Source organism: Mauremys reevesii, linkage group 5 (assembly GCF_016161935.1).
Source record: "Mauremys reevesii isolate NIE-2019 linkage group 5, ASM1616193v1, whole genome shotgun sequence".
NCBI classification, from domain to species: Eukaryota; Metazoa; Chordata; order Testudines; family Geoemydidae; genus Mauremys; species Mauremys reevesii.
Genome location: NC_052627.1, coordinates 93,676,898 through 93,703,705, shown reverse-complemented (window position 1 = coordinate 93,703,705; position 26,808 = coordinate 93,676,898). Strand labels below are relative to the sequence as shown.

General features: G+C 41.0%; 2 long non-coding RNA genes across 4 annotated transcripts in view; both read right to left on the bottom strand.

Annotated features, from left to right (window-relative positions):
* LOC120405786 overlaps positions 1 to 26,808 on the bottom strand; it is a 122,471-nt gene that overhangs the window by 14,141 nt on the left and 81,522 nt on the right. The window lies entirely within an intron of this gene.
* LOC120405788 lies at positions 12,765 to 25,208 on the bottom strand. The gene is made up of 3 exons (XR_005598879.1): positions 25,160 to 25,208; positions 17,330 to 17,414; positions 12,765 to 12,780 (listed from the first exon to the last, which is right to left on the bottom strand). It is a non-coding gene; the product is annotated as an uncharacterized LOC120405788 (long non-coding RNA).

The window sequence follows — 26,808 nt, the reverse complement described above, 5'->3', positions numbered from 1 at the left end:
GTCTTTACATCACTGCACACCCTACCCAGCACAGTCCGTGTCCCAGTTTCAACCCTGTAACGCAAAGTCATCAATAAAGAAACCTTTGTAAAGTTACAGTGGAACATGTATTTTATTTTTAAACGTGTGTTGGAAGTTGGGGAAGTGGGGTGGGCGGGGTATGTAACTGCAGATGCTAGTCAACAGTCACTTGGTAAAGAAACAGGGGCAGGTTCAGCTTCTCTGTAAAGAAACTGAACAGTCACAGGTCACGCTGCTCACTGCTCGCTGGTACTTGAAGAGTTCCTTGTCGCTGTGCAAGGCGCCTGCACAGAGCTTCACGAGCCAGGGAATTAGTGGGTAGGCTGGGTCCCCGACGATCACTATAGGCATCTGCACATCCCCAAGACTTATTTTGTGGTCCGGGAAGAAACTACCTTCCTGCAGGCGTCTAAACAGACCAGAGTTCCTGAAAACACGCACGTCATGAACTTTGCCTGGCCACCCGACGTTGATGTTGGTAAAACGTCCCCCATGGTCCACCAGTGCTCGCAGCACCATTGAAAAGTAGCCCTATTTCTCAGCAGCTGACTGTGGAAGAGGTGGACGATAAGGTGCGAGGAGTTGACAACGGCCATAACTGCAGCGGGATCCGTGCTCAAAGTGCTGTGGCGCCCGCGCTGTCACTGAGCAGAAAAGTGCATGAACAGATTGCCCGCAGGCGCTTTCAGGGAGGGAGGGAGGGAGGGAGGGCGTGATTGACGGTTCAATGATGACAGTTACCCAAAGCCACCCTCGACACATTTTTCCCCCCAGCATGCATTGGGGGGAAATCCCAGAATTCCAATGGGCAGCGGGGAGTGCGGGAACTGTGGGATAGCTTCCCACAGTGCACCGCTTCCAAAGTCGACACTGGCCCCGTTACTGTGGACTCACACAGTCAAGCTAGTGTATTTAGTGTGGATACACAACTTCGACTTCATAAGGTCGATTCCACAATTTCGAATTAAGTTGATTCAAAATAGTCTTGTAGTGTAGATGTACCCTCAGTGTATCTCAACTACATCAGAACACAAATCAGCTTCCTGGACTTAGGCCAAAATTTAAAAACTTGGATGCCTATAGTTTGGCATATAAACCTGTATTTAGTAACCTAAATAATGTGGCCTGATTTTCAAAGATGCTGCACAGCCGCAGCTCCCATTGAAGACAACGGGACTTGAGAGTTCATGGCAGGTCTGAGAATGAGGACACTTATTTAGTTGCATAATTATGGACTTACTTAGGTGCCCTATTTTATGCAGCTAAATATGAAAACATTGGACCTATCTAAATGACAAAAAAAAACTACATGCTGATTTCTGGCACATAACAAAATACTCAGCTAAATTAATAACTGACATGCCTTTTATGTAAGAAATTGACAGATGTGTGGTACACCATTCCTGAGCAGCACACAATATCTACCTAGTTGTCCAATGCAAGGGGCAACATACAAATTCCCCTGAACATTGAATAATAATTTTAGTGTTGAAACATGTAGAATGACTTCTTCACCCCTTCTCTAACAGAAACGAGAGGTACCCCAAAAGAACTGCAATTAGAATTCTCAAAGGCATAATCTGATTTAATATTTGATGATCCTTTGTGTAGAGCCACAGCTGTGGCTCCAAGGAACAAATCTCAAAACAGCAGGAGAGTCCACAGTTTCCATGTAACTCTTTTCCCCCAAGAGGCAGTTCCCTCATTAAATATTCAAACTCAGAGAGTTCAGATTATAATGCAAACGTGAACAACAGAAAACAATGACAGTTAGAGAAAGGCAACAGAGGTGATTGTCTCCCATCATTACTTTCCCTTTGCAAAGTCCGGTATCTCCGAATCTCCAAAGAGATACAACACTTACATTTTTGTCTAAATTTGTTATCACCCAGGTAATTTGAGAATTCTCAGCCCCTTGCTATACATGACGTCTAGTACCATAGTGATCACAGTCCAGTTGCTGCTGTCTTCCTAAGACCTCTTATGTTAATACATAAAAAATGTAGGATACACTGCCAACCTAAAATAATCCAGACTCACAAATATAATTTATTCATTGAGCACTGATTCACCCAGCATTTATAATCTAACCATCAACAATGTTCCCCATTGTGTTTAGCTTTTGGTAGCTGAGATTGTAAGGACTGTGCAATTCATGCCCCCAAACTAGGGGTCCTGAAGTCCACCTAATAGGACCCTCAAACCGGCTACTTGCTATTACTGGCCCTGGCTCTACACCTATAATCGTAACATTTTCCCCAATCCCAAGGTGCATGAGGGGGAAACATCCCCGGCCCCCAATAGTTTACTATGTGCTCATCACCATGATTATAGAAATAACACATTCTCATACCCAGTCACTCCAAGTTTAAGTGGTTGTATCACTGCCCTACGTTTTAGATGTTAAGACAAAATATAATCATACATTTGGTGGCAACTTCATACAAAGATAATTAGACACTTTAGATGTACTTATAAGTGTGTTAAAACCATTTGAGCAAGCACACAACACATAAACAAATAAAAGAAGGCAGGATTTTCATTAACTAAATTGTCTCTCTGTTTTGCAAAGGTAATGGCTTCTATGACAAATAGACTAGCTGGCAGAGGGGTATGGGCATTTGTTCTCCTGTAGTGAGGTAGCTTGCATGTATCATCTTCTCAAATTCCATATGTTTTTGGGGGGTGAAGTGATGCTGAGTAACTGCTAGATGGGTGCATTTATTTTCCAAGCAAACTTTGAGGAGATTGGGGGACAATTGTCCCTTAATCTTATGCCATTTCAGAAAGGAAGGTCAGAGGAATGCCACTGACAGGAATATTATAATATTTGCATTGAATAATGTTATACAGTGGCAACAATAGTGGTAGTCACTTTGTTGGTATTGCTTTACTCCATCTTTTGGCATATTGCGGGGCATCACATAGGCACAGCATAATTTCGATCAGTTACATTCACACTAGCATTTTTCATGCATCTAATACATAGACTAGTATTGTGATTTAACTGACACTAACCTGAATTCTGTAACTAAACTTAAAAATGGCATATATGAGGAGTATAAATTCAGCACCAAAAAAAGACAAATGTAGGCCCTGATCCTTCAATTCTATAGGTAAACACTTGAAGGATCAGGGTTTCAGTGGTCAATAAACTCTGTTCACGGGGATAGGAGAGAAATATTTGGACTTGGACATATTTCCATATGCCCACATTTTGAAATCCTTACTAATGTTGCAGCTTACTCATCTGTGTAGTCCTATTGATGTTAATGGGCCTACTTGTTAAGAAAAGTGCTATGCATTGTGAGAAAAGGTATCATAATCTGTTCCATAGGGATCATGTATTGGTAACCTACCAGGCCTATCACTCCCCATAAACCTTGTGTATGGGTTGCCATCTATAAATTTTAAATTTAAAAAGATTACAGTGATTAGAAAGGCAGTGATTAACTTTAACTTACAGTGATTAGGAAAGTTCTCATGGGAGAAATTTAACAGCAACTGAAATCTCAATGTCAACAAGAGAGATTTAGTATAATCTGAGGAACAAAGGGTTCACAATGGTCCTAAACCAACTGCTACTGGTAACTGAGATGAGGTCCAGTCCGGAATCTGTTTCAGGTTGGAACAGAACGTAGTTCAGGTAATGCTTCTTATTTCATTTAGTTATCTGCCTGATAGTATTCTTTCCACATGTGATAGCACTGGAGAATTCTGTAGGGGTTATTTTTCATCGTGACCATCCAAATGAATCACAATGTGGAGCCCTGGCCCAACCTGAACAGCTTGTCCTATAGACCTTGAGTAGTGAATTTGGTAACCTTTCACACATTCTTGTTAATTATTTGTTTATGGTAGCTCCTGCAATGTGTTAGGTGCTTTGAAGACACTAAATAAGGGATAGTCCCAGCCCTGAGATGCTCACAGTCTAAAGCCCAAGTTGGAGAAGAAGGCAAAGGTCAGGAAAAGTGCAGATTTCCTTCTTTAGACTATTGCTTCTCACCTGCCATTCTTCTGACTGAAGTCTGGGTGGAATAGCAAAGATCTGTTCTTCACCACTGATGTGCTCAGTTATATGGCCTGATAGTACTCACACTAAAATCAAAACTTTGCCACTGACTTCACTGGTAGCAGAATTGAATATGTATGTTGTACGTGTCTGCTTATAGTAGTGGGCCACCCAGGTGCGCATGTATGCTGGCACTAAATGGAGAGCAATATTTTATTTCCTTGAGAGCCCTGATTCCAACAACATTAGGAAAAGGTCACATCCATTATTACCTTAAATTGCTAAACATGCTGGGAAATCTAGGATATTTCCATGACAACTTAAAATGTTAGACCATTAGTGCTTTTGGTTTTACAAAGATACAGTAATTCATTTTAACATAATAGAAAAATCATTATTAGAATGGTTTTGATGTAGAAATATGAAACCAAACATTGTGAGGAAGTTCTCTTTTTTCATTCCTCTTCTTCAAGTTGAATAATTAAAAGAGAGTAACAGGCAAACATGCCTTTCCCAACTTTTAACTCAATTGAACATTAAGAGTTCAAAAGTTCAACTCAGAAAACAGCCATAACAACTCAAAGCTAATAGATTTTCATTCATTTTAGGAGTGACTATGAAAAATAAAAGACCAGAGAAAGAGAGTAAAAACCAAATACTGAGGGCTTGATACCACTTTCCATCACACCAACATAAATTAAAAGTAACTCCACTATAGTCATTGGAGTAACACCCAAAGTGATATCAGAATTAGGCCCAGAGACACTTTTAGAAAACAAGCAGCGAGGGAGGGTGAAAATAAAACTCTAGTGAAAAAATTGACACTATATATATTGATACACACACCCAAGTGTGGTACTCTAACTTTAGGGATTTGTCTGTCCTAGAAATGCATTTTAAAAAATCATCAGGGGCACAGGGGGGAAACCCTTCCATGGTTTTATAATACAAGGAAATGTTTTTGTGAATTTCGAGTCGAAATGGGAACTCTGTAAATGTAAAGCATGGTTTGTAAAGTGTCAGATTCATTCATTCTAACCAAAAGTTATTTATGTCTGAACTTAACAAAATTTTGAATGATTCTAGATCCTGGGGCAAACTCAGACATACACTTTTTATTAATTATTTATCAGTTATTTATTAATTATTATTATTATTACTGAGTTTGCCTGTGAACTCTTGTTATAAGTGTGAGCCAATTTAAGTGGAAACTATATGCTGTAATTCCATATAGAATTATGTGAATGCAGATGTAATATTACCTAGCTATCCAAAGCAAGATGGGAATGTTTTTAACGTTGACATTTAAGTGTATGTTACTGAAGATGTAAAGACTGTGTTACAAAATATTTCAGATGGTTGTAATGAATACTATTGAACAAATGGAAACTAAAGTTATCGACTGATTGGATTTGAATTTCTAATTAAATGTTGTTATTGTGAATATTGAACTGTGATAAATTCTATGCATGATAAGTTATTCCTGTGCTGCACATATTGGGTTTTATCTGGAAAGGTGCTGAATGTTCTGAACTCCCACTGGGCTCTTACATTTCAGAAAAATATTACAGTCTTCAATTAAATGTACAGATTAAATGAGAAGTGAAGCAGGGAAACAAATCTCCCTATAAAATAAGGAAGGTTTTGATATATTTTGACTAGAGTTGCCTTTGGTACATTCACAAATGAATAAAAATGCAAATAAAAACCTTTTCACCCTTTCATGTCCTGTGACACCTGGCTCATACTTCTCTGTGATCTCTCAACAACAGCATTCTCTTTGATGTCACCAACAACACTGGTGACATCAGACCTCCACGTAAGCATACCAATGGTCCAGGCAGTCAGGTACTGCCCTGCCCTGTTTACTGTTTAGTGCCGTTTTTAAAGGTTAATTTTCATGGTTTTATATCCCAAAGATATAAATTGTAACAACTGATTTTCAAGAGAGACAAGGGGTTTAGACTTTTAAACATAGGCCTGGATATGAAGAACTCAAGTTCTTAATCCTCTGGGAACTTGTAAGTCTCTTAACTTTCCTGATTCAGTTACCCCATCTGTAAAATAGGGATAATAATACTTTTCTGCCTTACAAGGATGATGTAAAGAATCAATAGCACCTGTTTGTAAAGCACTTAGAACATCCTAGGTGCTCAGATACTAAAATGATAAGGGTGGTACAAGAACCAGTATACAAAAGAAAACAAGTATTATTACTTCAACCAATGGCTGAATTTGGTCAGTCTACCAGTTAAATTTGTGGTAAAACACATCTGCTAGGGGAGAAGCTGGGAGAAAAGTAGTAGAGATACAGATGAGGAGCATCGTGGATTATCTAAACATGTATTCAGTCTCACACTTGCGTACTTACTGGCATGATACACGAGGTACATTCTTCTGCTCAAATGAGCTGAGACTTTCGTTCCTAGGAATAGCTTTATGATTTAAGTGAGTTTTCTTATTCTTTTTCAGAGTTTCCTTTTTTGCTTAGCACACATACTACAGTATATGAGGCTTATACTGTCTATTAAAAATAAGTCCTTCCTTTTTAGGATCTTTAGAGTTCTGCTGTCACTTATGCTTCATGCTTCTTGGTTTGAAGACTAACAAATCTCTTTTCCAAATTATGCCAAAAACGTGTCCTGCCAATCCTAGGAAAATTTTCATGACTCCCTGGACAGATTTTGCAAGGGTATCTAGCAAATGAGCAGAGTTCATTTAATAAGGATTGTAGTAACATTGCTAAACTAATGCCACATCTTCCACATTTTTAATAATTTGAGGAAAGTAAGTAATTCAGAACAGTAACAGCTACAAAATTCATAACATTGTGGGTGGAAAAAGGACTAATAATAGCAACAATATCTAATGACAAAACATTGAGCGGGAAGAGTGTGACACCTTGGCAGCCCAATATTCACCGCTGTTATGTAATTAGGATATGTTTTGTAAAAAGTATGCCTTGTGAGGTATCATTCTAAAAGTCTTGATCTGCTAGACATTAATATCTCATTGGATTGTATGTGCTATTGTTGTACGCAAATTGTGAGGTTGAAAACAGCCACAAGCAGCCTTTCGGGTACAACAGTAAAAAGGCCAAACAATTATTGAGGAAATGTACACAATGACATGGATAACCCCGTGTACAATAGAAACCTCTCAGAGATAACACTACACAATGGGAACTGTTTGACTGAGGTCACAGCAAAAGAGCTTTCCAGCAAGTGGGAAAAAGATATAAAGGGGGAAAATGACATCATGGGGGTACCTCACTCTCCCTACAACAACACACCTGGAAACACCTGAGGAACAAGGACTGAACTGTGGGAAGTGATGGTCCTAGGCTAAGGGATTTTTAGTCTGTGTATGAAAACCTGGAAAACCCGAGCTGCAGAGCCAAGGTAGCTTGTGCCTTAAGAATCTGCCAATCTGTTTATCACTCAGGGTGAGAATTTGCTAATTCACATCCTACCTATTTAGTATATTAAGTGTAGATTGTGTTTTGTTTATTTGCTAGGACATCTGCTTTGACCTGTTTGCTATCCCTTATAATCACTTAAAATCTATTTTTTTGCAGTTAATAAACTTGTTTTTGTTTTGTCTGAAGTCAGTGTGTGGAAATCATAATTGGGGGCAGAATGCTTCCTCCACATTGAGGGAGGGAGTGAATGTCATGAGCTTACGCTGTACAGTTCCCTGTGCAGTGCAAGATGGTATCATTTTGGGTTTACTCTTCAAAGGGGGTGGGGGTGCACTTGAGGAACTGGGCAGATCCTTAGCTGAGCCTTCCCATGCAGAGCTGATCTCAGAATTTGTGTGTAGCTGCAGCTGGGTGTGTCCCTATCTGTATGTGTGCTGGAGGGGGCTTGAGGGCCTGTCACAGCAGTACAGTGTAAAGGGAGCTCAGGCTGGTGAGTCAGGTGGGCTCAGTGGTGCCCCAGTTCGAGGTGGCACCCTGGAGGGAACCCATCACAAAGGGGAAACAGCTGCTATAGTAAAATTGCACAAGACATTATAGAAGCAGATAGTAGAACCATCAGGGGCAAAATCCAATAAAGCATCAGAAAAGGTCTCAGCAGCAGCAAAGAATGGTGCAACCACAGCTACAGCCATTTTGGGGAGCCAATGAGAAGTGGCTTCCATGAGCACCAGCCCAGAAGCAACAGTTTGGGAAAATGGCAATGAACATGTTTGCCATGCAACACTAAGAATGGAATCTATCAGGAGGTGGGTCCCCAGGACTCCAAAGATCTGCCTTATTTGTATGCCTGAGTCAGAGACAGCTTGTTGGGGCTGGGATAGGGAGGACAGCTAGGTCAGGAGTCGGACTGACATGCCGGAGCTATCAAGTCCAGGCCCAGGATAGCCTGTAGATATCGGGCACTGCCCAGACATGTGCACTGAACCTGTACAGGCATGATGTTCAGGGAGAAAAGGGTTGGCTACAGGGAGTCAATTTCCAGAAGCAGAAGGAGATGTAGCCCTGCAATTGCTCTCTGAAGGAGGGCGTGAAGGTAAAAAGCCGCAAAGGATGCAGGGGCCACTGATCCTAAGGTGGGTCACCAAAAAGGAGAAATTAGAGGGGTCTACCACTGTAGGAAACTGTTGTGTATTTTGTTGTCATGGTTTCTGTTGCTATGGCAACTGAGTTAGAGTATTATGGTCTGTAAATAAAATGGTGGTTTTGTTAGCTGTCTGCTCTCTGGCCTCAAGTGATTTCTTCCTAAACTGGCTGAGGATATAACAAGTGGCGTGAGACTCCGGTGCTGCTCCAGTAACAGAAGGAAGTAGAAGTCAAGGTAAAGAACAAACAAACAAAAAAGCTGCTTCTTTGCACTGACTGTGAAAGTGAAACTAAAATCATGGCTACTCTGACCAGGCCCCTGGAGCCTTTTGATGAGAATACAGAGCAGTGGCATGTGTATACTGAGCGTTTTGAGCTTTTTTTTATTGCAAATGACATTACAGAAGCAAAGAAGGTGCCAATATTCTTAAGTGTTGTAGGAGCTAAAACCTACTCCCTGCTACACAGCTTACTACACCCTGTTAAGCCAGCAACTAAACCTTACAGTGACATTGGAAATCCTGGGGTCCCATTTTTCCCCAAAACCACTGGTAATTGCTGAAAGATATAGGTTAAAGAGACCAAAGGAAGATGAAACAGTTGTACAATTTGTAGCCATTCTAAAAAGCTAGCAGAACACTGTGAATTTAAAGAAATGTTACATGATGCCCTGCGTGACAGGTTAGTGTGTGGCCTGTACAGTGAAGCTATGAAGTGCCTACTGACAGAGGCTCAGCTTACCTTACAGAAGGCTGTTGATATTGCTGTCTCCATGGAACTGGCTACAAGGAGGCACAGACCCACAAAGCGGTGCAGAGTCAAGAATGTTACCGCTGTCCAGGCATCAGAATGCTGGTGTAAGGACCTGGTGTGTCGACACTGTGGCAAAGGGACACATTGAGTGTGCCTGTAAACAAAAGAAAAAGAGGCCTGTGGTCTGGCCGACAAAGAGGAACCTTGCATACTCTAGAGCAGACCCAGGATGATCCTCATCACAAGAGGAAGTGCCACTGCATGTTTTGTCTTTGGCAGCGGGCTCACATGAATACTATTGGAGGGCAAACCTATACGCATGGAACTGGACACCGGTGCAGCTGTCTCGCTGGTCTCTGAGACTGTGTATAAAGAAAAGCTACAGCATCTTCCGCTTAAGGCAACAAAACTGTTCTGAGAAGCTGTGCCCATGGTGGGCACTATTGATGTTAAGGTGGAGCTCAATGGACAGGTGGATAAATTGCCACTGTTTGTGGTGAGAGGTAACTACCCAGCCTTAATGGGTAGGTCTTGGCTTGGGAAGATTCAACTGAACTGGGCAGAAGTGCACCGGATGACTAAAGAAGAAACCAGTCTAACCCTATACTAAGGAAACATGCTGCTGTTTTGGAGATGATTTGGGAAGTATGAAGGGAATCACTGTGACATTGAACATTAAACCTGGCAGTCCACCAAAATATCTGAAAGCCCGAACTGTGCCATATGCCATCAGGCCAAAGGTTGAAGCAGACCTGGAGCGCCTGGTCACCAATGGAGTCCTAATACCAGTTACCCATAGCTCATGGGCCACTCCTATCGTTCCAATAGTGAAGAAAGATGGCTCTCTCCGGATTTGCGGTGATTTTAAAGTCACTGTCAACCCAGTGTTGTGTGCAGAGCAATACCCGCTTCCCCGCATCGATGACCTCTTCGCAGGCCTGGCTGGGGGACAAAAGTTCAGTAAGATTGATCTGAGTCAAGCATATTTACAGATGCACGTCAATGAAAAGTCCCAAGAGCTGTTGACTATTGTGACTCATAACCTGTTCCAGAGAGCTATGGACCAGATCTTGTGTGGCTTGTCAGGAGTTCAGTGCTATCTGGATGACATCCTGGTCACTGGAAGAAATGAAGAGGATCACTTAAAGAATTTAGAGGCTACCCTACAAAGATTGGAAGAGTATGGCCTAGACAAGTGTGAATTCTTCAAGCCCTCTGTTGAATATTTGGGACACATCATCGATTCTGCAGGTCTTCATAAGGCCCCTGCAAAGAGCTATTGTGGCTGGAGGCCCCACCACGAAATGTAAGCCAGCTGCGCTCGTTTCTAGGACTACTGAACTATTATGGAAAGTTCATCTCACAGTTAGCCACCTAAAACCACTTCACGAGCTCCTTGGGCAGAACAAGGCCTGGAAGTGGACTGAAGCCTGTGATGTTGCATTTAACAAAGCTAAGGATGCATTGTTAAATTCTGAAGTTCTAACGCACTTTGATCCATCCGAGGCATTAGGAATTGTTTTGGAATTTGGAAGTTTCATCAGTACCTCTTTGGGCGAAAGTTTACTCTTCTTACAGACCATCGACCTCTGACGTCAATTTTGGACCCTACACAGGCATTCCCCAGGCATTGTTACTTTCAGCACACACATATGAAATTAAATATCATCCACTCTCACGGCAATGCAGATGGCCTCTCAAGGTTGCCTTTGCTGGTCAAACATCAAGATAGCGCCCAAAGGAAATCTTCTACTTTGAACAGGTAGAGAATACACCCATCACTGCTACTCAGATAAGTATTGTCCCAAGTTATGGACCTGGTGATGCATGAAAAATCTCGACAAACCTCTCCGGTCTCATCCGACCTTGTTCCCTACATGTCCAAACAGATGGAGTTATCGGTCCAATCTGGTTGTTTGTTGTGGGGGAGACGTGTCATTATTCCACCACCACTGAGATCACAGATGTTAGAACAGCTACATTCCGGTCACTGTGGAATAGTGCGCATGAACTATTTTTGGTGGCCTGGATTGGACAGCGCTATTGAAGAGAAGGCAAAAGCTTGTATGTCATGTCAGGGTGTGAGGAATGTGACTTTGCTGGCCCCTAGCATGTTCTTGGTGGCAATAGATGCCCATTCTAAATGGCCAGAAGTCTCTATAATGCAGTCCACTTCTGCAGAGAGTACTATCCAAAACTACGAGGACTCTTTAGTCGTTTTGGTCTGCCAGAACAAGAGTTTCAAAATTTTATGAAGACAAATGGGATACACCACATCACGTCAGCACCATATCATCCGTCCACCAACGGATTAGCTGAAAGATTTGTGCAGACAATGTGAAATCAGCAAGGGACAACACTCCATTCAAAAGCGTCTGGATACCTTTTACTTTCCTACAGAAACACCCAGCCTTTCTAATGTTGGGACGACAGCTGTGCACTTGCTTTGATCTGCTGAAACCTTCTGAACCCCAACAAACTGTGCAACATCAGCAGCAATATCAAGTCTTCAGTTTGGCTCGGAATTATACTTCCAGAGCTAAATGGGTCATCACTCAAACAGGACCTGTTTACAGTCGGACTGCAGAGAATGTTACCTGGCGGCGACATGTAGATCAGCTGTTGCCAGGTCATGCCAGTCCTCAGGACCCATCTGCAGTTGAGGGTCTGACTTCACCTCTTCTGGTGAGGCACCGAATCACGAGTCACCTGTTCCTGACTGTTCTCCTCCATACCACCTCCTCACCTGTTCATCCACCTAGAGACAGAAGGCCTCCTCATCGGCTGGATCTCTAGCTAAAATAATCCCCAGGGTTTAGTCGGGAATGGAGGCAGTCTACCCTCCTTCTCTAGTCTAGTGTGTGTTTGTTTTGTTTTTTTATTTAGGGGATGTTCTTATTAGGGGGGGAGGAATATGTTGTGTATTTGGTTGTCATGGTTTCTGTTGCTATGGCAACTGAGTTAGAGTATTATGGTCTGTAAATAAAATGGTGGTTTTGTTAGCTGTCTGCTTTCTGGCCTCAAGTGATTTCTTCCTAAACTGGCTGCCCCCAAGGATATAACAGAAACCAGTGAAGAAAGCTACAGGCACTGCAAAATCTTCGAGGCCAGCAACAATAACTACACTTCTGACAAAATAGTTGGGCAGCTGCAGAAACAAGCAGATCCCCAGACAAAAGGAGCGAGGAAAGCAAATAAAATGTTCCGCATGGTCCTTGAGCCCTGTCTGCTCCCATATAAATATCTTGAGAGTTTTTCCCCTCCATGCCAACTCTGCTCACTTATCTACACCAGCAACACTATCACAGGACCTAACCAGATCAGCCACACCATCACTGGTTCATTCACCTGCACGTCCACCAATGTAATATACGCCATCATATGCCAGCAATGCCCCTCTGCTATGTACATCGGCCAAACTGGAAAGTCCCTACGGAAAAGGATAAATGTACACAAATCAGATATTAGGAATGGCAATATACAAAAACCTGTAGGAGAACACTTCAATCTCCCTGGACTCACAATAGCAGATTTAAAGGTAGCCATCCTGCAGCAAAAAAACTTCAGGACCAGACTTCAGAGAGAAACTGCTGAGCTTCAGTTCATCTGCAAATTTGACACCATCAGCTCAGGATTAAACAAAGACTGTGAATGGCTAGCCAACTACAAAAGCAGTTTCTCCTCCCTTGGTTTTCACACCTCAACTGCTAGAAGAGGGCCTCGTCCTCCCTGATTGAACTAACCTCGTTATCTCTAGCCTGCTTCTTGCTTGCACATATATATACCTTCCCCTGGAAATTTCCACTACATGCATCCGACAAAGTGGGTATTCACCCACGAAAGCTCATGCTCCAATACGTCTGTTAGTCTATAAGGTGCCACAAGACCTGAGAAGTAATTCTTCCACTCTTCTCAGCACTGATAAGGCCTCAACTGAAGTAGTGTGTCCAGTTCTAGGCACCACACTTTGGGAAAGATGTGGACAAATTGGAGAAAGTCCAGAGGAGAGGAACAAAACCGATTAAAGGTTTAGCAAACATGACCTCTGAGGGGTTTGGGGAAAACGGGTTTGTTTAGTCTGGAGAAAGGAAGACAGAGGTAGCACAGTCTTCAAGTATGTAAAAGGTTGTTATAAAGAAGAGAGTGATAAATTGTTCTCCTTATCCACTGAGGACAGCGCAAGAAGTAATGGGCTTAAATTGCAGCAAGGGAGATTTAGTTTTGACATCAGGAAAAACTTTCTGTCAGGATAGTTAAGCACTGGAACAAATTACCTATGGAGGTTGTGGAATCTCTATCACTGTAGGATTTTAAGAACAGGTTAGACAAACACTTGTCAGGGATGGTTTAGATCAGTGATAGTCAGACCTCAGTAGTTCAGAAGGCAAATTCGCAATTAACATTCACCCAAAGAGCCACAGTAGTGTGAATTCATTGTTTCATTTACTATTTATATATTTTTATAGCAAAATGACTGACCAAGTGTTCTACAATTAATTAATAACATAGTAAAAGCATCCTGATTGGTTAATAGCTTAGATTGGTTAATAATTAAATCACACAGTGTTTTAATATCACATATTAAAGAGCCACTCATGGCTCCCAAGCCTCAGTCCTAGTATCACTGGTCTAGATAACACTGAGTCATGCCTCAGTGCAGGAGACTGGATTAGGTGACCTACCAAGGTCCCTTCCAGTTCTACATTTCTGTGATTCTATAAGTCTCTGGCCGGGGTGGGAAATGTTACTCAGTGGTAGTGAGATTACTTGCTATTCACTGTTTGCTACAAGCTACATCTCAGGAGGGTCTAATGTGCTGACCTCAATTTGACTTAGGCTCTTAGAAGACTTCTTAGATAATGGATGTGAAAGCATTTATCATCAAAACCTTACACAATCTTATTTTAAAGTGAATTAAATTTCTTTCAGGATAAAATGAATTTTAACTAAAAAGTAGTAGGAGTGCAATAATCTATTACACAGCATACCTATTACATCAGCTGTGCTATAATTATGATTTCATTGAAATTCCTACTTTTGAGCATTTATAAGTGATCACAATGTTTCTCTTTGAACTAAAGTTTCTTGTATTCATTCTCAGATGAAAAGTGATTTTTTAAAGAAAAAGTTTGGTAAAAAATCATCTGGCTATTACCAAAAATAGAAATTGGAGATGTGAGGGGGTGTTCTCGCTAATATATTTTCCAGATATTTTGTTTGGTTTGTCCTCTGATAGCACAAGACTGTTTTCTTTTAAAGTGTAAAACTTAGCATTGATTTAGTATTCAGTGACGAAAGGTACTTTTAAAAGAGCTGAAGAAATTTGGTTTTGAATTAACTACTGCCAAGTTATAATATTTGAAAATCATATACTATATACTTTTTATGAGTCTATTTTCTAATAACGTGATACAGTGAGAGCAGGAAGAATGTTCTTGTGATTAAGATTCAAGATGGAAACCTGACTCCTATTCCTGCTTTTGTCATGGATTTCCTGTGCAAACTTGGCCAAATAACTGTGGACTAGACTGAACTTTTGTAAAATACCTTTGTAAGTGGGGGTTCAAAGTTGCACTGTCCTAAAATGAGCCTTGGGAAGGACGTGTGTCCCAATTACTAGTTCTTGTCTGATCCTCCTTTGCTCCAAAAGGTAGCTTACTGCAGCTCTTTAAGGGGTTCATTTTACTCCCAACCTCACATTGTGTAAGCTCCATTGGCAGGGACAGAGAGAACCAAGGGTTTACTTCCCTCCACCACTCCCTGCCCATCTACTTGGAGTGGGGGAGTACCGGTCATGTAGCTCCAGCTCTCCCATGTCTGGTACTCTCCCTATGGAGCCGCACAGGGGGTGGGTCACATTTTACTTCCCCATACTTCCCTCCATGGCCACATTAATCTGGCCCTTAATATTGACATGCTTCTATTTCCCTAGCTATAAAATGGGGGTTACAGCTGGCTGGAAAACCTGTTTTTTTTCCTGTGAAAAATTTAGAATGAAAACAGTTCATTTGAAATCTTTTGTTCAAAAATTTTCAATTTGTCATGGCAAAATTCTGGAACAAAATAAAATGAAATTTTCATTAAATATTGCGATTTAATTTGAAAATTTTGTTATGGGTTTTGAAAAGATTTTTTTTTTCAAATTTCTGAAATTTCACACCTTTGTTTTCCCTGTTATACATTTGGCACTGCATGCATTAAAACAAATAATGTCTAGTTCTCCACCACCGCTCTGCAACTTCTAAAAACTTCTCCAACTTTGGAAAAAAGTTACATAATGTAAAGAGGGAAAAGGGAAAATATGAAAGTTCCCCCATTCCTGGATATTATTCAATGTATTGTACTTGCTGGGGAAAAAAAGAATCAAAGACGAAGATTTGGGGAAAAAACAAAAACTTGAAATTTTGCAATTTAAAAAAAAATATGGTTTTTCAAACACGAACATTTAAATTCAAAATGAAACAAAGCAAAACTTTGTTTTGTTTTGAAATTTCCCACCAAAACATTGAAAAATGTCATCAAAAACAATATTTTTGGTGGGAAATGTTTTCAGTCTCCTTTTTGGGGGGGGGAGCCGCTATAATTACTGTACTTACTGACTTTGTAGGGGCTTTGTGAAGATTAAGGTGCCTATGCCCCAATTGGACCTGCATTGGTAGCCCCTTAATGCCCAGGTGGAGTCCCATTGAAGCCAATGAGGCTCAGTATGGGTGTAGGGGTCCAACCACATGGATCCAGTCGCAAGAATGGAACCTAGTTCTCAGATGTTTGTTCAGGATTTTAAACTCCTTGGATGGGAGGGTGGTATATAAATGTGAAGTATTATTTTATTTTTAATAATGGTCACATACCTGGATCGCTTAGCATTGAAATAAAACCAAAAATGATTACACACGAGAACATTCAAATAAGGGTTTGCTAACACAGGGTATTAGCTACTGGGGTAGCTGCTGATGTAGCTTCCCCAGTACAAATATCTGCTGCACTGGTGTAAAAAGCGACTTACATTGGTGCAGCGCACAAATCGCTCTTTACACCAGTACAATGACCCAGGATAAGCACTGATGCTGTAGCAGTAGTTAAAGGGGAGATTTTCAAAGGCGAATAAGTTACCCAACTCTCATTGAAAGTCACTGGGAGTTAGACACCTAACTTCTCGTGCCTTTGAAAATTTTCAAAGGCTCAAAGGTGAATAAGTTACCCAACTCTCATTGAAAGTCACTGGGAGTTAGACACCTAATTTCTCGTGCCTTTGAAAATTTCCCCCTAAAACACCCTTACGGCCCAAGCCTCACAATCCAAATGGGAGTTTTGGCTGAGCTAGTGCTGCAAGATTGGGCCTGTGGTTAATTTGCCATCCTTCCCTCCATCCATCTCTCTCTCTTCAGTGCACTAAAAACAACTTTGTTAAAAATTTTCTTCTGTAATGACTTAGTTCAGAAGGAGGTCTTGTTTTCTAAGGTTGGAGGATAAGTGATGCTCCATGCACAGTAGTATGAGACGGAGGTTTAGTATTTCAACATTAGTAGGCATCATAATAACCTTACAGGTTCCTTTTAGAAATACTTTATGCCATGGTGCTGATATTTTTTTACTACACATCTATTTTATTCCTCTTTATAAAGGTAAAAGTATCTCTGCAGGATTAGTGGAGCTTATTCACAGAAATATAGACTATTTCAGGATGGAAAGAAAACCCACTTAGGTCCATTTTCTCCTGTGAGAGTGCAGTTCTAGAATTCAATTTTCCCTCCTTAAAATACAGAACTTGCTTAACTCTTTTTGATTTGTCTATATATATTATTTGCTCCTGCTGGTGTCCTTCATTTCTCTATATTAAATACTGTATGTAAATTTCTATAATGCCTGGAGCTTCTTTAGCTTCAGTTCATGCCCCTTTCTTCTTATAGCTGACATTAATGTAAATAATGTTGTGGGTTTTACTGTATTGTTGGCATTCCCTTCAAAATTGTGTTTACCTCAGGAAATTTGTTATTATCTCTAGCTCCTCTTTTCTTGTAGCAATCTCTTCATCTGTCGCTCAGAGAAAGGATTCTATGGAGCCTAGTGAAGCAGAGAGGATGGGTAGAACTTAATTCATCTGAAATATGGATAAATTAATTACAAGTATCTGAACTTTATCAACACTTGGACTTCTTTTAATACTATTTAAATCAGGGAAATTACCATAATACTGGCAGTCCAAGTAATTAGAGATGTGCATTCTCTTTAAGAATAATACATCTGTGTGACCTTTGTTGTTTCTCGGAGTTTAATGCTTAGAACATGGAGTCAGAATGAAACATATATAAGGTAGGTTATATTTTATCATAACAAGCATCACAGTTGTGTGGTTATGATATTGAACTCCAATTGTTTGCTGAAATGAGGTATTGTTCATTGATGCAAAATGCTGTCTTTCTCTACTCCATGCACTTTTGCACTTATAAATGGTTTGACTTTGTTCTTCATGTTATTGTTTCACAGAAAAAAAATATTGGGCGTGGTAATTGTAACATCTGTGACTTTGCAATGGACATGGCAAGAATGTGGATGTGTCTTTTATCCTTCCCTTTGCCTCTTTGTAATCAAAGTGTACTGTGTTTCTCAATGAGTGTATATGAAGAATAAATTAGACTGAGTTTAATGAATCACTAAGGTCCTCAACTATGTGTATCATTTCAGTTGTCCTTAGTTGTGTGGTACAGCTTTCAATTTCTATAAGAACAGTCATACTGAGTCAGACCAATGGTCCATCTAGCCCAGTATCCTGTCTTCCCAATGCCAGGTGCTCCAGAGGGAATGAACAGAACAGGTAATCATCAAGTGATCCATCCCATCACCCATTCCCAGCTGCCAGCAAACAGAGGCTAGGGACACTTCAGAGCATAATAATGTTTCTGTAATAAGGTGTCCAAACCCATATACACTATATTCAAGATACAATCACCCGAATTGTTTAAGCAGTACTGGAATAATTTATAAGGATGGGTAATATCAATTGTTTCCTTCACAATACAATGGGAACTGGCTTGAACTTTGATCCATCTCTTGGACTGCACCCCTATTTTTTTCTGGTCTAATCCATTAGGAGAAGTCCCCGTCACCTTCTTTTCTACCCAATTTCTCCTTTCTTCTCATTTGGTTATTGCCACCCAATGCTCTGCGCACTGCTGACGCCATCAAAGCCCAGAATCCCAACTAGCATCAATCCCAGCCCCCGTCAGTCCAGTTCCTAAGCCCCTCTATTCTCGCACTGCAATGACTGATACCCGAAGCCACTCTCTCTTGTCAATGTAGTTTCCTACCTGATCTAATTCCAATCCACTTCTCCCTGCTCCAATCCAATACCCATCAATGCTTCACTGTAAACTCCCCATAGACACTTATCTTTGACTCTTCTCCAAGATGCTAGTTCAGGTTCCAATTCAATCCATTCCAAATAACATTCTTTCCCTTTTCATTAACTCAGTTCAGGTTCCAGGGACAATCTTTAATGCTTCCTTCCCCCACCTTGTATGTTCTGTGGGGCCCAATAAGGCTGGAAGTATCTCTGCTCACTTCAAATATCCTCATGCTTTGGGGATTTCACTGCCATTGTGCCCCAGAGTCCACAATGTGAGAGATGAGCAAATTACAATCTCTCTTGCTCTGCAGTTTGAGGTGGTCTTAATTAATTTCACACAAGAATCAAGTCAGAAAATAGACTTTTGAGACTGGATGAAGCTGGCTCTGAAAGGAAATTTGTAGTATCCAAGAATGCCCCAAACTTGAATAGAAATGGGTGTTGTTTTAATGAACTGTACATTTCCAAAAGACATGATGGCCATTGTATTGAAAGAGCAGGAATATGGGTATAATTTTTTTTTTGTTTTTATTGTACACAAAGGCCCCTTTCTAAAAAAAAAGTGTAATTTAAGTGTCAAAAAAGAGCTATTTCCTTGTTTTTGTATAAAGCTAACCTTTCAATACAATTTAAATTGTAATTCTATGTGCATTACTTCTCCTGAAGGCCAGCTCAATTACTAGTTTTCTTTGCTTGAATAAACCAAGTGTATTTGTTTGCTTTTGTAAAAGACCAAAAACTGAAGTTGTATAATAGAGCTAAGAAAAAGACCTCACATAATGATAAGAAACCTCTTCCCATTTTTTTTCCTGAATGAGTTAATGCTTTTTTTTTCCTTTAAAAGCATTTTTAAAGGATATTTTATAATTACATCATTAATGGAAGAAGAGTATACCATTATTATTGATATTTATTTCATACATTGGGGTATCTATATTCCATGAAATGCAGATTTGCTATAATATGATTTTTGAAACAATTATGTTTTTATTTTTTATTAACAGGCAAAATATTAGTGAAAGGATGATGTGATTATTTTAACAGAAGAGGTATGTTTTTCTTTCTGCTACAGATATCTCTACAAAGAAAATCAACTTGCTGAAATATTGCACCTTTGAGGTTAGACGCAAGTCCTAAAAAAGAAGTGTTCTGGAATATTGAGCATCTGCCAGAACCCGCTGGCAGTACAAAAAACATCCAAAAGAGCGCTTGTACATTAACTCTGGCATGAGATAATAGGTCACTTGAGGACCACAACTTTTTCAATATTGCAAAAGACTTCCATATTTAGTGTCATTTTTGTTTTTTACTTTCTGCCCCAAATTCTTTCTGGATTATTTTTATTCTGTCAATGTCTGACAAGTTCCAGTCATTCCCATCACCAAATGATTGTCCAGGCTCAGAGCTTCCTCTGCATTTACTGGTGCAACCACCTCACTGCCTCTCGCTTTGCCCTCTCTAATCTGTCCAAAATACAGTTCTGAAAACCATCTACCTTGCCTGCCACTTTATGCTTAGCCCCTCTTCAAATGCCTTAACTGGCTACTTCCCCCTACACACACTTCTACAGCAAATCCTACTTTTCTCACCTTCAGAGCTCTTTACAATTCTATGCCTACCTCCTACCCTGCTCTCTTCTCTTATTTCTCCTCCCTCTATTCCACCCCACTGAAGCTGCATTGCTAACCATCAGCTTTACTGCTTTTTCTTTTGCACTCCCATCTTAGTGTGTCATAGCAAAGAAGGCATGGTATCTGGATACACACTTCCTCACCCTGTCTGCTATGTCTCCTCACAACACACTCCATCAGTAAGATCTCCAAACATTAGTCATCTTCTCTTTGTGACAACTGAAAGAACATTAAATAAACAACCTGGTTATTCTTAAGATGTGAGCTTTAATAATTAAGCAAAGTCAGTTAATGATTTTCCCAATGACTGTTACCTTCTCTCATCATACTGTCTCTTAATTTAGGAACAGATTTTGATTGGCCCCTGGATATATATGCGAGGTAGGGTGGAGTGCAAGGAGCTTTTCTTATAAATTCCCAGTCCAGAATCCTGATGGGAAACAAAGTTCCTTTTCCTTAAACAGCCTCTTAAGCACTAAGGCCAAGATTTTTAAAAGTATGTATGTGTTGCTGTGCTCAGCATTGCAATATCTGATTTAGGAACCTAAATCTAAATTTCAAAAAAGATTTAGGCTCTTAGGCTCACATTGCACCAGCCTGTTGAGCAGAGAGGAAGGGAAGAATATTAAAGCAAAACATAGCCAGTTCATTAATGTGAACACCTGGGTATCCCTAAGACAAAATCTCCTGGGGTCAGCCAGAATGCCTCCTGGGAAGTGTAGCTTCTGAGAGGCCTGACAACACCGCATCTGATGGTGCTTAGTACAGATTTAGCTCTCAGACTGTAAACTGTTTAGAGTAAGAACACCATATTTTACTTGTTTGATTCAGCCTGCCAGAGCTAATTTTCCTTCAGCACTATACTCATCTATGGTACTGTATAAGTGCTATGTTGTGAACTCATCACCCCAGCACCGCTCATGTTAGGACACAGTATTTCAGGGGTTCTCCTATTCTAGCACTCACTTTTGTGTCCTCATTCCACAATGGTCTGCTGCCTCTGTGACCTAGCTCTCCAGTGGTCAGCTCTTAGTCCCGTCCCCTTCTAGAAAATAAACTCGAAATAGCCACCTGGGTGTTAAAATCCATAATATAAACAGTAGTTCTTCATAGAGATAATTGAAGGCCTGTGGTGTCAAGGTTAGGCCCGTGACTGAGCCAGATTAATTGGATTAGGGCAGGGAAAGGCTGCCTTCCCTGTCCTGATTTTGCCCAGAACTGGCCCCTAGTAGAAGCAGTCAGCCCTTTTTATCAGGCCTGCTGGGGCCTGATTGGCTTCCATCTACTCCCAGCCCTTCCAGGCACTGGAGGACCAACTCTCACGGGCTTTGCCTGAAGCTGATGATGGAGGCCTCTCTAGGCAAACCCTGGAGGTTTGAACTCACTATTCTTCCCTTCCAGGAGGACATCATCTTAGGACGGGATGTGCCAAGGCATCAGAGCCTCTGGTAAAGGGAGCAAATGCCTGGTACACCCCATCACAATGTGTAATAAACAAATAATAATTGTCTGAAACAGGAAGGATTGTGCTTAAATATGAAAATGTGGTGTTTAGCTGGTGGGCTACCTTTTGCAAGTATATTCTTTGACTTTTAACACAAGATATGTACAGATATATCTTCTTGTGAACATAAACAGACACTTCATTTGAATAGTCTTTCTTCTGCATTCACTATTACGTACAAAGTTGATTGTGCTAATATTATTATTGTAGATGTTTACAATAAGGCTATCACTCAGATTCTGGGTAATTATATCCTGTAATTTATTTTTCCATCATTTTTGTTTAAAGAACTAACCTTTCAGAAATATACTTAACTGAGGTGTAGCGGGGCGGTCACCTTGCTCCGGCTCAGAAGGGGTTAAAAGCCAACCCTTGGAGGGGCTGAGGCTGACAGCCAATCAGAGCTGCCCAAGCCAGTATAAAAGAGAGCAGACCACAAGGGGTATTCAGTCTCTCTCCAGCCTTAGAGAGAGAGAGAGATGGACCTGGCTGTGGCATAGAGACAGAGGCAAGGACAGGGAAGTGCTGGGGAAGGGGAGGAGGAGCTGGGAAGCTCCAGCCTGGCAAACCCCCAGGCAGAGGCCTTACTTTCAGGGCCAGAGGAAGTACTAGGGCTCTGGGGAAGCAGCCAGGGAAGGAAGAGGCAGCAGGTCCAACCCTCTGGCTGATGATGAGTGGCCATTTCAGACTTCAGTTTTGGCCCTGAGGAAAAGGGCTAGATGAAGACTGGCAGTGGGTCACTGAGGAAAGGTGGGCTTAGGGGATTGGGGTTCCACAGGGAGGGGAGGACCCCTGAGTCTGTGGGCACTGCTGCAGGGCAGTACCCCAGAGAAGGGGCACTGCGGGCTGGGAGGGTGCAGGGCTGGAACTACAATGGTGGAGATTGAAAGGAAGCAAATAACTGTAGGGAGACACTGACCAGCAGGAGATGCTCTGGAGCTGGAAGAGCTAATTCCTGAAGAAACCAGCAGGAGGCTCCGTGGTGAGTATCCAACATGCTACATGAGGGTTCAGGAGAGTGACACCCTATATTTCTCTGTACAACGCAGAAGACATTCTCCGCAATGCAAAATGTTTTAAGACAATCTTGGAGAGAGTACATTTAATGGTGCAAGGTAAATGCACTTTCATAGATAAGTTTTCAGCCAGCTGGGATCCAGCCTCCATTTTTCTGGGTGAAATGCACTTGCAAAATTTGTGCTTGCAATGTTACGTCAGAAAATGAACTTGTGCCTCTGAGAACCTTATCCATGCTTGCAATCACGTAATTAGTAACTCAAGTATTTAGATTTCCACTTGCAATTGAATTTGTGCCAATTTTATGGGCACAATTTGCTCCTACAAAAGGGAAACTGCTCTGCTGAAAATATACCACTCAATCCACCTACTTGTAGATTCCACTGATAAAACTGGACACACTCTGGATGTAATGTTTGGGTTGGGAGTGAAGGGATGTTCATAAGGATTTTTATGCATTATTAATAATAACATTCTTTAATCTCCCTGCTGGCATTGGCTACAAGAGTCTCAACTGTGATCTCTGTGACAGATGTTGTCGCCTGAGTAGGATCTTCTGGAAAGAATCACACAGATGCTGTACATAGTTTCAAATTAAGATTCCACAGACTACTTGTTTAATCCAGCTGTTCACAGAACACAGCATGCAGCTCCTCTAACCATAACTTAACTGATGTCTTCAGTAAAAGCCTGAAACCTGGAATGGACTAACATGACCCAGCTACTATACTTGCTATTACAAAACAAAACCCAGCACGGATCACAAACTGAATTCACCATAAATACTGCAGTACAAACCTAGAAGAACAGAGACCAAATTTCCTTCTTTTGACTATACGTAGCTCTTTTTTTTTAAGTTCCTCACTGTTCTAACACTTGTTCTGATTAAAGACTATAATGTGTCTTGGCTCCAGATCACTTTAAAAGGGCACAGTAATTACCTTGCTAATCATGTTTAAACACGGGTTTTATTCCTTACTAATTTAAAAATCACCCTTTAGAAGCTTTGAAAGCATAAAGAAAAGAACTAAGTACAAGTGCATGTACACATACACACCCTGAGAACTACCTTGGATGTTTCTGCTAGAACTTATCTCCGTATTGAAGGTCTTTCCTTTCATAAAGCCAAATGCTCCCTTTGCTTGCATAAGTTGTGGAAACAAAAACAAACAAACAGTTGAACAACTATGTATGCATGTAAGGAGACAGTACCAGAGCATTATCGACAGTGCAGAACCTCTCCCTGAGGGCACCATGAGGATCAAGTTCTGGAGCTAACGAGGGGCAGTAGAGCATGAGCCCTCTTCAGCACTGTAGAGATTCCAGGGTGTCAGTTAATAAAGGTGGCGATTCGGTGGTTTTCCTTCTTATAAGTGATAGAAGACATATAGAACCACTGCAGCTCAAAAACATATGGTGAATTCAATGGAAAAAAATGCTGTAGGAAAATGTCTTACATTTCCGTAGTATAGAATACAGTGCTGCAAATGAAAAAAATATGAAACCAGGAAAAAAACTAGATAAATCTGTTCATTTATAACTCAAAACTACCCTCTTCAGTTTGCTCATTAAATTGTAAGTGACTAAAGCTAAACTGACTAAGGACCTAATCCAAATCCCACTAGTAAATGGGAGTCTTTCTATTGACCTCAATGGGCTTTGTGTCAGACTCTAGGGTTTGTCTGCTCTCTGCAGACAGGCTGTGTAGCTGGATCTGGGCCCAATCAAGCCCTTTGAGCTTTAATTATCTCAGCCGTTTGAAGTGTGAGTGGTTAATCACTCCCTGATGGTGAGGGGCAGAACTGAGCTGAGTTAAGCAAGAAAGACTGGGTATAAAAAGTCGCTTACTAGGTGAACGCAAGAGCATGAACAGAGGAGTTTGGAGAGGGAATGTGAAAGACTTTCCTTCCAGGTTCAGCACTATGTATGACATCAACATGGCCAGCGACTGAACAGTGGTAGTGACCTGCAATAGATGTGTGATGTTCTAGTTCCTGTCTGGAGACAAGAAGGGATTTCCTGTACACAAAGTGCAAGTTGGTGGCTTGCACAGTAGCTAAGGAGTTCCTAAAAAAATGGGTTTGGGAAACACTAGTACCCCAGGTTCAAGGAAGACTGGAGCTGGTCACAAAGGAATCTGTGAGAGAGGTTCTCAACATGGAAATTATGGTCCTCAATATCAGGTCCTCAACATGGAAACTATGGAAGGTACCTCTCAAGATCCAGCAGGTCAAAGGGAACAGAGAGATGTATACAACACACATGTGGATAGCAAGTCTGCCCAACTAATAAGAAAAAAAATCAAGCTTACCCACGGAGCTCTCCAACCATAAAAGGTAAACAGATTATCCTTGTTGGAGATTCAATACACAGGCTATCTAGAGTAGTCTGATTAAAGGAGCAGAAAACATGCCTCATATATAGATGGACTCAAGGAACTCAATCTATTTAGCTTAACAAAGAGAAGGTTAAGAGGTGACTTGATTACAAGTATCTATGCAGGGAACAAATATTTAATAATGGGGTCTTCAATATAGAAAAAGGAACAACACAGTCCAATATATGTCTGGAAGCTAAAACTAGACAAATTCAGACTGGAAATAAGGCATACATTTTAATGGTGAGAGTAATTAGCCACTGGAATAATTTACCACGGGTTGTGGTGGCTTCTCCATCACTGGCAATTTTTAAATCAGGATTGGATGTTTTTCTAAAAGATACGCTCTAGGAATTATTTTGGGGAGTACTCTGGCCTGTGTTATACAGCAGGTCAGATTGGATGATCACAACAGTTCCGTCTGCATCTATGAATCAGGTGCAGGCCCAGATTAAATAATTTTCAGGCTCTGGGCACTATGGAAATTGTCCTGCTACCTTCTTTAATATGCCCCTGCACCATATATACCCCAGAATGCAGTGGTCCACTCTTGCCCTGGCCTCCCAGCTCCACTTGCTCCCATCACCTGCCCCACACTCACACAGACCTGTGCTGCTCAGGTTTGGCGTAGCCAGCCCTCCATCATGTCAGAGGTGTGGTCAGGCCAAATCTGAGTGGCTGGCATTGTGACCTAGCACACAGGACTGCAGCATCACTCAGGTTAGTTTTTGTTTTTTGGTGGTCAGGGTCCCTACTGAGACAGGAACCCTGTGCAAATGCATTGAGTACACATTGGTTAACCTGGGCCTGATCAGGTGGAATAGGCAGCCTGATCCACAGTATTGAACATCTACATGGTTTAGTTTTAAGGAACTTTTCATCCATTAGCCTAAAAGTCCTTGTCAGAGTAAACTGAATTGAAAAATGTGCCTGCTAAATGTATGTTGTCTGCTACCTCATGCTGAGTATTCTGCGTTACAGTTTTTTTGTATTGCACTAAAGCATGCTTGAGTAGTATTGGATGTCGGCTTTCCCACTAGAATGCTAACAAAAATGAGCTATATCTCATGAGGCTATCCCAGAGAACAACATTTTAAATAAATAATTACATTCTGAGACAGAATTTCTATAGTTTTTGTGCCATTTATAATCTGTTCAGTCGTGCCTCAGCAGATAAGACAAATACTGACTTCATTTAAATGTTTGTATGAAACAATTTCCAGTGTTAGAGTTATGAAGTTTTAATGCTTAATGTTTCTAGGTAAGGACTGAAAATATTGTTGCATCCCATTTTTACTCTAAATTTTCTGAAAATTGTCCATTTGGCCTGAAGTTTTTCCATGCTGGGGTCGAATCCTGATCCCAGTGACGTATAAGGGGGACTTACTAATGTTCAATAGCATCAGTAGACCCTTATTTCCTGTTCAAACCCAAAGGGGACATTTTTGGACAGTTGGGGGTGGGAGGGGGAGATAAACAGTTCAGCCAGTTTTGAACTGTGAGAAGTGGGGTGGGGAATATTTTCCATGCCAGAACAATATATATAGCTTCATAGATTGTAGGGCTGGAAGGGACCTCGAGAG